Source organism: Grammomys surdaster, unplaced genomic scaffold (genome assembly GCF_004785775.1).
Source record: "Grammomys surdaster isolate TR1022 unplaced genomic scaffold, NIH_TR_1.0 125739, whole genome shotgun sequence".
NCBI lineage: Eukaryota > Metazoa > Chordata > Mammalia > Rodentia > Muridae > Grammomys > Grammomys surdaster.
The window spans coordinates 1980910-1991544 of NW_021620571.1; positions in this window are offsets into that span (position 1 = coordinate 1980910).

Below are 10635 nucleotides of genomic sequence, written 5' to 3' on the forward strand. Positions count from 1 at the left end.
GAGGGAGGGAGGAAGAGATATAATGCATGACACATGGCAGCCTTCAGTGTAGCTATTAGGGTAGTACTCTCACTAGCTCAGGTCTAGATGAAGGCAGAGGAGGGATACAGAGGCAGGGTCCTACCAGTATGGCTGCTCCTCCTTGACACCCCGCTCTGCTTCCCCTGGTCAGTATCACTAGCTGGAGCTTGAAGAGAAACTGTGGGGAGTCTAGAAAGGCAGTCATACCCACCAGTGATCTGCTGGGCTGACCTAGGAAAGCTGACAGGAGCTGCTTCTGGCTCTCTCACTGCAGCTCCAGGTGGCTTCAGAAATTCCTTGCACCCTTGGCTGGGCAGCCCTTCATCTGTAGGCACCTGTCTTTTGGAATAAGGTTACTAGGACCTTTGGGCTACTCCCTCTGGTCTCAATTAAGAATCTGTAGCCTCTATGGCTTCTAAGTTTACCTTGGATTCTTTTCTCGGAATTCAACACGTTCACCACCTTCCTTGTACCTACCTATTCACACTGTCTGTCTCGGACTTCCAAAGAAGCAAATCCACCCTTGCTTCCAAGACACCCACCTTGTTGGAAGAGAAGGCAGAAAAGGCTTTGGCATTGAGCCCTCCAGGGTGTTCTTACAGTGGTCTTCTTGTTAGTGCAGATCAACACCAGCCCTTTGGTCGGTCCTTCCTATGTCTACTGCTAGCCGAGTATCTAGTGTGGGCTAGATAACCCTGCTGCACGAGCAAAACAAAGCCTTCTTGCACTTTCACTTCAGAGGGCCAGACCACAGCTCAACAAGTAAACCACGAAGACTCCACACTGTATCTGTATGATGAGGGCCATGGGGCAAACAGAGAAGGTAAGGAGGGGGTCCTTTTAGTTGAGGCATCCCAGCGGAACTGCCCTAGGATATGATCCTGTGAGAGTCCTCCCCACCCCATCCCTCTGGAAGATGCTAGGGAGCCTGCCAAGCAAAAATCTGGAGGAAGGAAGAGTTCTAAGCACAAGGAATAGAAAATATAAACTTTCTGAGGTGGGGGCAGATTTCAGGGAGACCGTTGGTGGGGGACAAGGCCATGGTTCAGGCCAAGAGTAATTTAAATACGGTCCCATGAAATCTTTACTGTTCTTGATGAAAGACAGGTAATGTGGAGGGTCTTGAGTATCTAACTCATACTTATAGACATCCTGATGTGTGAACTGAGATTCTGGGGTTGGGGAGGGGAGGTGGTACAAGCAGGAACAAGTTAGGAGACCAGTAGAGACTCCTGAGGGAGGAATGCACCTCGGACAAGTGTGGTAGCTAGAGTCAGGGAGAAAGCACAGTCTGTTTTTTAGATAGAAGAAACACAGAGATTCTTAGATAAGACACCCAAGCCGGTGGCTCTCATGGATGTGATGGAATGCCAGTGCCAGCATGTTCAAGTGCTCAGGGTAAGATGCCTGTGTCCATGGATGATTCCAAAGTGGAGGCTTCCTCTCCCAAAGCCATGCTATGATTAGATCTCCCCTTTTGTTCACTACCACCACCACCTTCTCCCCAGCCCCAGGAGACAATCTGAAATTTGGGAAAAGAGAATGACATGTCCTAGCTCCCGGAGTGAGTTCATAGGCAGAGGTAAAGCCCAAATCCAGGTCTTCTAACTCCTGCCTCACCCAAGCTAAGTTCTTCAGGATATCTGTATTTTAACAGAGAACTCTTCGAAACAAAATGCCTTAACAGAGAGGAATGAATTCATAATGCTGGAGTCTCAGACACTGTGACAGGCTGTCAAGGGAGATATTTTTAGGCTGGGCCTGGAAACATCTTAGCTTTCCTCAAATGCTGCTGGTGGAGGGAGGGCTGCTTCCTCAACACTTCGTGTGTGAAGTACAGATGAGGGAAAGCCAGAATGCACCATCTCTCTCAGAGACACGACAACAAGGAGGAACAGAGGCTGTTTCCCTGCCAAGTCGTTGTCTGCCCTGGGTAATTGCTATCTGACAGGATATGCTCATTTCTCCAGTCTGAAGTGACTTCTGTCTGCCTACAATTTTATCCCATAGCAGAAGGCAAGAATTAATATTCCTTTGTCCACCTTCTTACAGAGTGAATCCTGTCAAACAAAGGTTTGAGTTGGAGCAGGCTGTGAGTCACCAATCTTTTAGGCATTTGTTTTACGTATCTTATTTTGACACCTCAGTGTGATTGCTTTTTCTTATTACCTTTCTTGACTTCTGTAATATACGTGTGTGTGTGTGTGTGTATGTAGTTGTCAGCAAATTACCAACCCTTTGTCACAGGAACCTGTAGGCCCTTAGGAACACTGTCTCAACATCTTTCAGGCAGATTCAGGCATCTCTTGGCCCTAGATTCTAAATAACCTTCATGGTTCCAAAATGTTCTAAACACCTTCTCAGCTAACAGGGTTTGACATCAGACTCATTCCCTCAGCTCTTTCAAAGACTTTTCTTTTTTTTAGATCCAAACCACAAGAGTTTTTGTTGTTGCTGTTTGTTTTGTTTGCCCTGTATTTGTATTGAATAAATCCAGACCCCATGGTGATGGGAGGCTCTTCCCAAATACTCGTGTGTGCGGCAACAGACACTGGCAGCTGAGGACCAATTTATGGATCCCACGGGTTGACTCACAGCAGCTCAGAGAAAAGGGCTCATTTGAATAACTACCACCTCTCTGCTCCCATAAAGAGTGTGGCGGATAATTCATAAGCTTGCTTTATTTTGGTGATAGAGTTACTTTTCCTATCTACATTCTTTCTTCCTTTCTGTCAAGGGATGTATTTTATTTCATGGTTTGCAGAGTCAGAGTCCACCAGGGAGGGGAAGGGTAGGACACCAGGAGCAGCCACTGCTTGATCACATCAGGGAAGATCAGGGAGCACAGCCAAAGGATGTTGACGCTCCACCCACTCTCCATTCTTTCTAAATCCCTCTTTGTTCGGTTTGGCAAAGGTACAGGTAGCAAGGGCATCTGAGAAAGGAGGGTTCAAGGATAGGCTTTGCTTGGCTCAAATCTCCTCAAAGCCAACTCCAGTTTTACTACCACTGCTTTAGATCATGGCTGCTCACTGGTGGGCCTGGTGTTACATACTCCACTGCTTCGAGTTTTGCATCATGTACTAATTTTGAGGGCACGATTTTTATGGCTACTGTAACAAGTGCACATGACAATGGCAGAAAGGGATGCAGAGGAACTTGCTCCCTCCTTGCCAGTGTCTTTCAGGGTCTCTGGAAGTTCCTATTTCTTCTGCTTTGAATGCTGTCCTCGAAATTACATAGGTATCTTTTGGAAATACACAAATTCCATCTTATGATATGTGGAAAAGCTCTACACAAGCTTGTGGTCTTGATGTTGTATGTATGTGTGTGCATATGTGTGTTTGTGTGCACATCTGTGTACGTGTCTGTCTTTTTCTCTCTGAGTGTGTGAATGTGTGTGTTTGTGTGTGTCTGTGTATATGTCTATCTGTCATGCTGAGTGCGTGTGTGTTTGTGTGTGTTTGTGTATATGTCTGTCTGTCTGTCTTGCTGAGTGTGTGTGTGTATGTGTTTGTATGGGTGTTTTTGTGTGCATCTACATGTGTGTGTATGTGTGTGTGTGTGTGTCTATGTGCAGTGTGCAGTGACCTATCACTGAGTTTCCTTTCTCTTCCTCTTCAGCTTGAGACAAGACTGTCTCTGTCACCCAGGCTGACCTGGAACTCCTGGGTCCAAGAGATCCTCCTGCCTCAGCCTCCTGAAGAGCTGCTACTGTAGCAGCCCACCAGACATAGTGTCACCACACTTTGGAAAGAGTGCCAGCTTTTTTGACAGATGTGGAAACTGAGGACCTGAGACATGAAACTTCTTATTAACATCTCATGCCAGTGGTCAGCAGAGCCAGGACAGCTGTCTGTCCTCCTGACCTGCTGCCTCCATTTCTTGCCAGCTCCCTGAGAGTTTTTCTCCTTCATTTTCCTTCCTTCCTTCCTTCCTTCATTCCTTCCTTCTTTCCTTCTTTCCTTCCTTCCTTCTTTTCTTCTTTCTTTATTCTCTTTCTCTCTCTCCCCCCCCAACATGTATGGCTGTTTTGTTCACACCACTATGTGCACAACTTGCATTCTTATTGGCCAGGGAGCAGAAAGGGGATTTGAATCCCCTGGAGTTGGTGTTACAGTTGTGAACCACCATGTGAGTACAGCAAGTTGGATCTGGTCCTCTGGAAGAGAAGCCAATGTTCTTAACCACTGAGCTATCTTTCCAGCCCCTGGGAGTACTTTCTTAATGATACCCTGTACTCCAAACTTCTCCCAGAATGAGCTTCTGAGGATCCAGGACTGGATAGAAGAACAGTGATGGCCTGCGCAGGAGGAGTTTGAGTCCCTCCTATTCGTTTGGTCTGCGATGTCCCTTCATTTTGTTGTCTGGAACCATCCTTTAGGGATGAAAGACCTTGGCCTATTTTGCCTGTTACAGCAGAGGATGGAGGAGAGAATAGAATATAGATCTTCATCTCTGAGGAAAGAAAAGTATAGACTAGTGGGGTTGGTGGTTTTGAGGACCCCAGGATGGACCCAAATGGACAGCTGCCATCTCCTTCCAAGAGGGTTTGCCTGCAAGCATCCTCATACTCCAATATATTCACCTCTCAAGAGCAGGGCTGTCATGTCCTCCTCCCTGCAATCACACAAGAGTGACACAGGGACCTTGATTCGTGTTCCTAAGTGAAGAGCATTGGGTTCCAAACTTGACATCACTTAAATCAATGGCTTCGCTTCTGCTCGCCTCTCTTTTTCCCTCTCTGCGGGGGTGACTGGGTTCCATTCCCCAGCCTGCAGGAAAGTCATGCCTTCCAATGGTGTTATTGATATGACTAATTAAACAGGCAGAACCTTCGCTAAACAACTACATGCAAACTCCAAGATGTTCCCAACATAAGCCACCCTCCTCAACTCCAGCTTCTTCTCCATCCTCACTCAGCCTCCAGCAGACACAGATATCTTTCTTTCTCCATACGGTCTTCAAATTGACTATCAAGTCCTCTGTATCCTTTTAAGGGATCCGTGTCAACGCCCTTCCCCCTACATTCTAGTCTGAGCCTGGCGGGAACTAAACCATGTTTCTTGCCATGGTCTCCTTGCCAAGTGGCCATTGCAGTACCAGGGCAGAGCCCGGAGCTTGCCATCCTGGGTACTCAGCACAGACTGAAGGAAATCAAGTCATAGCTGCTGATGTCAGGCCAGTGTGTTCAAAGAATGTGGTCCCGACCTCAGAATGAACTCAGGAGTCAGACTAATATGCCTTCAAGTCCTGGCAGTTGCCCTCTGTTGTTTGAAACAAACTAGCGATCCAGGCAAAACGACCAAAGGTGGAGACAGAAAGGCCCAGAGCCAGGACCCAGGAGATGGGAAGAGCCAAAAAGCCTTTTTGCCTACCTAGGTGCCTGCTTCTCCATGTGGACTACTCATTCACCAGCTGTGCGGCAAGTTCCTCTGCCCTTCTGGACATCAATTAGTATATTCATCTGTAAGAGAAATGTTGTCTGGGATCATGACTACCCAACTGGGATGGCTTCTTAGGGGGGAAAATGGCTGAGACTATCTCAGAGAGTGTAGTCTGAGTTCCTCCCTTCAAGTCTTTTTTTTTTTTTTTTTTTGCTGACCTACCATGTTTAAGATGTCTTGAGTTTAAAGGAAAAAAAAAGAGAGAGAGAGAGAGAGAGAAATGTGTTTTAAGAAATACTCCTTACAACATTATTTCATTACTTAAACTGCCTGCTGACTCATCTGTCCTTTGGTAACCGAGTCTTTCTTTACCAATAACTTTAATTACATCAATCACTCATGCCCCAAACAGCTGAATAATGAAAACTCCCAGAGGTGACAGCATGGACTCCTGTCACACAAGCAAGGACTTGTGGCTGCAGAACTGCTCTTTCTTTCCCTTTCTAACAGCACTCAGAACTTCAAACAGAAGGCACATGTTTAGTTTTTACAATTTACGACCTGTCCGTCCAGCTCCCTATCTGTCTGTCACTAGCAATCTTCAGAGTGGGAGGAAATGACTATCTATAACTTCTTGAATTCTGTCATATCTTTTCATCTTCTGACATTTTTAAGTCATGAGTCCCAAGTCTGCCCGGAGGGTTAAACACACAGTACACAAGAGTTCCAACACCCGTTCTTTTACTGAAAGCTGCTAATTGCACCGTTCAAGAGTAAAGATGTTACCTAAACAATTATCTTGTTAGGAGTAATAATAGCTACCTTATTAAGCACTTCATAGGTGCCAATTATTACGGCAAAGGATGTCAGCAGGACCGCAGCAAACCCTGTTGCTGGTATCATCCCCATTTTACAGATGAAGAAATGAAGGCTCCACAGAATGTTTCATTCGAAAGGTGTCAAGTGGTTATTTTCTACATGGAGACAGAGCCAGGAAAGAGTGTCAGGGCCCTTTAAATTTGAGGATTTAAGGATAGGCTGGCTGTTTTCCTTGCTCTCAGTCTGAAAGAGAATAGAATAAAGAACTTACTAAGCTTAAAATCTTGCCTGCCTCTGAAAGCAAGCAGTGATTATCAGTGAGAGGAGGGAGGCGTGTAAGGGGTCGGGTACCTTACAGTGCCCTACTCCAAAGTGTGCTCTCTTTCTCTGTCTCCTGTAAGATCTGGTCCTCCCACCCCGACTGTGGCATTGGCCTCTTCATCATTGTCTGTCACCAGGCCGTCCTTACATCGTTCTCCTACAGACCCCTAACTTATTAGTAAGGAGGCAAGGCGTTATAGTGGGACTTAGAGCACCAGAGTAACAGCAACCAAGCTTTAAAAGGCCTCAGCAGTTCCAGCTGTCATTTGAGGTCCTTCATTGATTTGACCACATGCTTGACAGGCCCAGTGTCCAGGCTTCTCCTGGTGTTGGCATTGTGTTGCTTAAACACTCATTTCCCCCCAAGCTGGTTTCTCAGTCTCAAACCATAGGCTGACTGAAATAAACACATCATTTGTTGTTTCTGTCAGGTATTTTGTTACAGCCACAGGGAAAGAAACTAATACAACCTTGGGTGCCCCACCACTCAGTTTTTCCCTAGAATGACACACAGTCATAGTGTTAAAGAATTTCGTTTTTTTTCAAAGACAGGCTCTTGATGTTGAAGGTCAGGTGGGCCTAGGACTCACAATCCTCCTGTCTCAGCCTCCTGAATGCTGGAAATATAGGTGCACCCCATCCTACCCTGTCTGACTTCCAGAGAGCACTGTAAAGTCAATATGCCATTCACTGACTCACAGGCCTGCTGTGAGGACTCATAGGCCTCTCAAATGGAGGGCCTAGACCTCACCTGAGAGAATTTACCAGGAGCTCCCACTTGGTCTCCCAGGGCTTTAGTCTCTCAACAACGTCTCCTCACTCCCTCTTTTCTAAGGGACTCCTCATTTTGTTTGGGGGGGTGACAGCTCCAGAGGATAAATCACTTATATCAGAACTAGTTATGAGGGTTCCATGCTTCTCTGCAAAAGGCTTCCTCTGCCAGCTTTCCTTGTAGCTCAGTGGCCATGGGACCCTTTCTGGACAGGTGCATGTGAAGAGAAGCCATCTGCATCTCTGCACCTTAGACTGTTAAAATGGGGGAGGGGCCGAGAGCAGTGGTGCAGAGCCAGACGTGGAAGTTCCTCTTTTTCTCTTTCAGAGATGTTTTAGGTTCACATGTTAGTATAATTTCCCTGCCTCAAACATTTAATGGCTCTCTGTAGCCCCAGGAGATGGTTTCCTGATAGGCATATAATGAATGAGTACCACTGGTCCTATTGAAAGGAAAAGTATAACTCGAAGACTGCTACTCTGGCTTTTGACAGGCAGCCTCTAAAACATGTCTACTGAACAAGATATAGAAAACCAAAACCACATGGATACAGGGCATTTTATTTATTTGGTTTTCTTTAAAAACAAACAAACAAACAAACAAACAAAACAAAACCACCACCACCACCAAGAACAACAACAACAACAAAACAGATTCTATCTTAGATCCTGAATTTCTCCCTGGGTTCGATTCATATACTTTGGATGCTTTTAATTCAATTTCTGGTCTAGGGTGAGACAGTGACTGAGGCAGAGTCAACACTCCTTTCTTTGAGTACAGAGACTGGCCCTGGGGAAATCCAGGCCTACAATACAGTTATTAAAATGGGAGAGACTTAGCAACTTCCATAGCTTTCATCCCACTGTACTCACTGACCTTGAATTCTGGGACAGTGACAGTTGAGAATGAAGTTCCAGTGGAAGAGAATAGAGCTGAAGCCTGGAAGCAGACCAGGTCTTAGAGGCTTTGACTCCCTGCATTAAGATTTGCCTGCTTGAAATCTGCTGGGGCTACCCCTGGATGCTTGGTTGACAGAGTCAGTAGTTTTGTTCATTTACATAGCCCACGTTTTGAGTCCCAGACCCAGAATACTGGCATCATCAGAGAAATAGATATCCAGGCTATTCCCAAGCATTCTGGTTGTCCTCCCAGGTGACTCCATATGCCTTGAAGTGAAAAAAGTGTCACTTCCGGTGAGAGACTGCAACATGGTATCATTTACCCTCCACTCTGTTCCTGATGCCAAGAACTCCAGACAGAAGACCATGTGGGACTAAGGTCTCTGCTGACCTTTGATGGGTGAATTCCATGAGGGAGAAGCAAACACTTATTTGAAGTCATTGAGACACTGTATTTGTTACAGCATCAAACCTTATCCTGTCCTTAGAGACAAACTCAAAGTTCTGATTTAGGTCATCCCTCCTCCTGCCTCTTGTCTTTTGCATCTTTCTCTTCCTTACCCCCTCCCCCGTTCCTCTTCTTCTCCTTTTCCCCACTCCCTTGCTTCCATGCTCTGGCCATTATAATCATGTCTTAACTTCTTTCTGTCAACAGATCATTAAAAGTCTTCTCTGATTGCTCATCCCCTGCCTTCCCAGCAATATCCAGGCAGACATTGGCAGGAGCTAGCCAGCCTGCCCCGGCAAAGTTGTACCCTTGGCATCCTCACCGGTGCCAATCAACTACAGCTGTCAGTCATTCATTCTCGCCAGCACCAGTCCCAGCAGGCTGACTTCCCAATCATATTACGAGACTCGCAGGGTTCCAAGTTCGGGAATAAAACCCTCCTCAGAAATTCCTATTCGTTATCTTATAAAAATCCACAGGATTCTGAAATCTGTGGTGTGGTATTAACAGCACGTTGCTCTTCTAACACAAAAACACCAGCAATGGAAAGAACCTCAGTGTTAGCTGTTAATGAGCCAATTCTGGAGCCGATGAGCTCCCAAAGCCAGTGGTCTACACATGCCTGTACCTCTGACTGCATCTAAGAGCCTGGCTCACAGTTCTGGAAAAGGCTAAGTTTCTCTGAAAACAAAAATCTAAAAATTAATCTTTGCTGAAGCTCGATTTGCTTTGGGAGCACTCTATAGGACATTTGTAAGTATGGGAGCCTCAAAGCACGTCCTCTGTGGACATGATAGGAGCTTCAGGAACCAGCACCACCGCATCCCTCCGGAATCCAGCTCCAGTTGTTACCGGATAGGAATGTGGAGATAATGTCGCCAGGCCTGTTCCCTTAGCCCCATCCCCAAGGGAAACTTGGACTCTAGATACATTTCCAGTTGTATCACATGTTCCCTAAATCACCATGAGGTTCCAGCTTAGTTGTTAGGGTTTGGATACTATGTGCCCCTCCCCTAGTGGGTGACCTATTAAAGATTGGTCCCTGGCTAGTGGTTCTGTTTAGAGAGGTTGTAGAAACTGTGGGGGAACCTGCTTGAAAGGAGGACCCTGCGAGCAGGTCCCCGGCCTTCCTTCCCTCTTTCCTTGTGTACTCTCTGATTCCTGTACGTCACGGTAGAGAAGCTCACATGTTTGCCAGTCTCATGGCCTCACTGTCCTGATGTTCTGCCAAACACACAGGGACCAGTAACTATGGACTGAAACTCTCTGAAATGTCAAGCCAAAATGAATCTTTCTTCCCATCAGCTGTTTCTGTCAGGTATTTCATCCTGGTGACAAGCAAGGCAGTGGATATGGTCACAGCTACAGAAAAGCACTTAACAGCACGTCACACACAGGTACTTTTATCTCCTCCCATACTGGAGCAACCGTCTCCATTCTACAGATTAGGAAAGCAAGTTCCAAAAGATGAAGTAAGTGTCTCACCCAAAGATACCTTTTGAAACTTGAATTACTAGTTAGTAGCTGTCTCCTTATAGCTACGGTAGGCGGGCGATGTACAGGCTAAGTGTGGGGAAAGAATCACACACCCATTTCTATGGTAGAGCCTAGCAGCAGGAATGAGCTCCAAGCTAAGGAGTAGGGCTCCCATTGTTTCTTCCCTGTGATTCCTGTGATTGGGTGGTGAGAAGGGATGGACCCTGCTGATACAGCTCCATGGGAGAGCTCTCATACAACGTGTGCAGGACCCTGAGTTCAATCTCTAGCACTAAAAGAAGAGGGGGGGGATCAGGAGGGGTAGGGAGAGAGAGGGAAGGGAGAGAGGAACAGACCAACAGACAGACACAGAGACAGACAGACAGACACACACACAGGAAAGAGAGAGAGAGAGAGAGAGAGAGAGAGAGACAGAGAGACAGAGAGACAGAGACAGACAGAGACAGAGACAGACAGAGAGAAAGAGAGAGA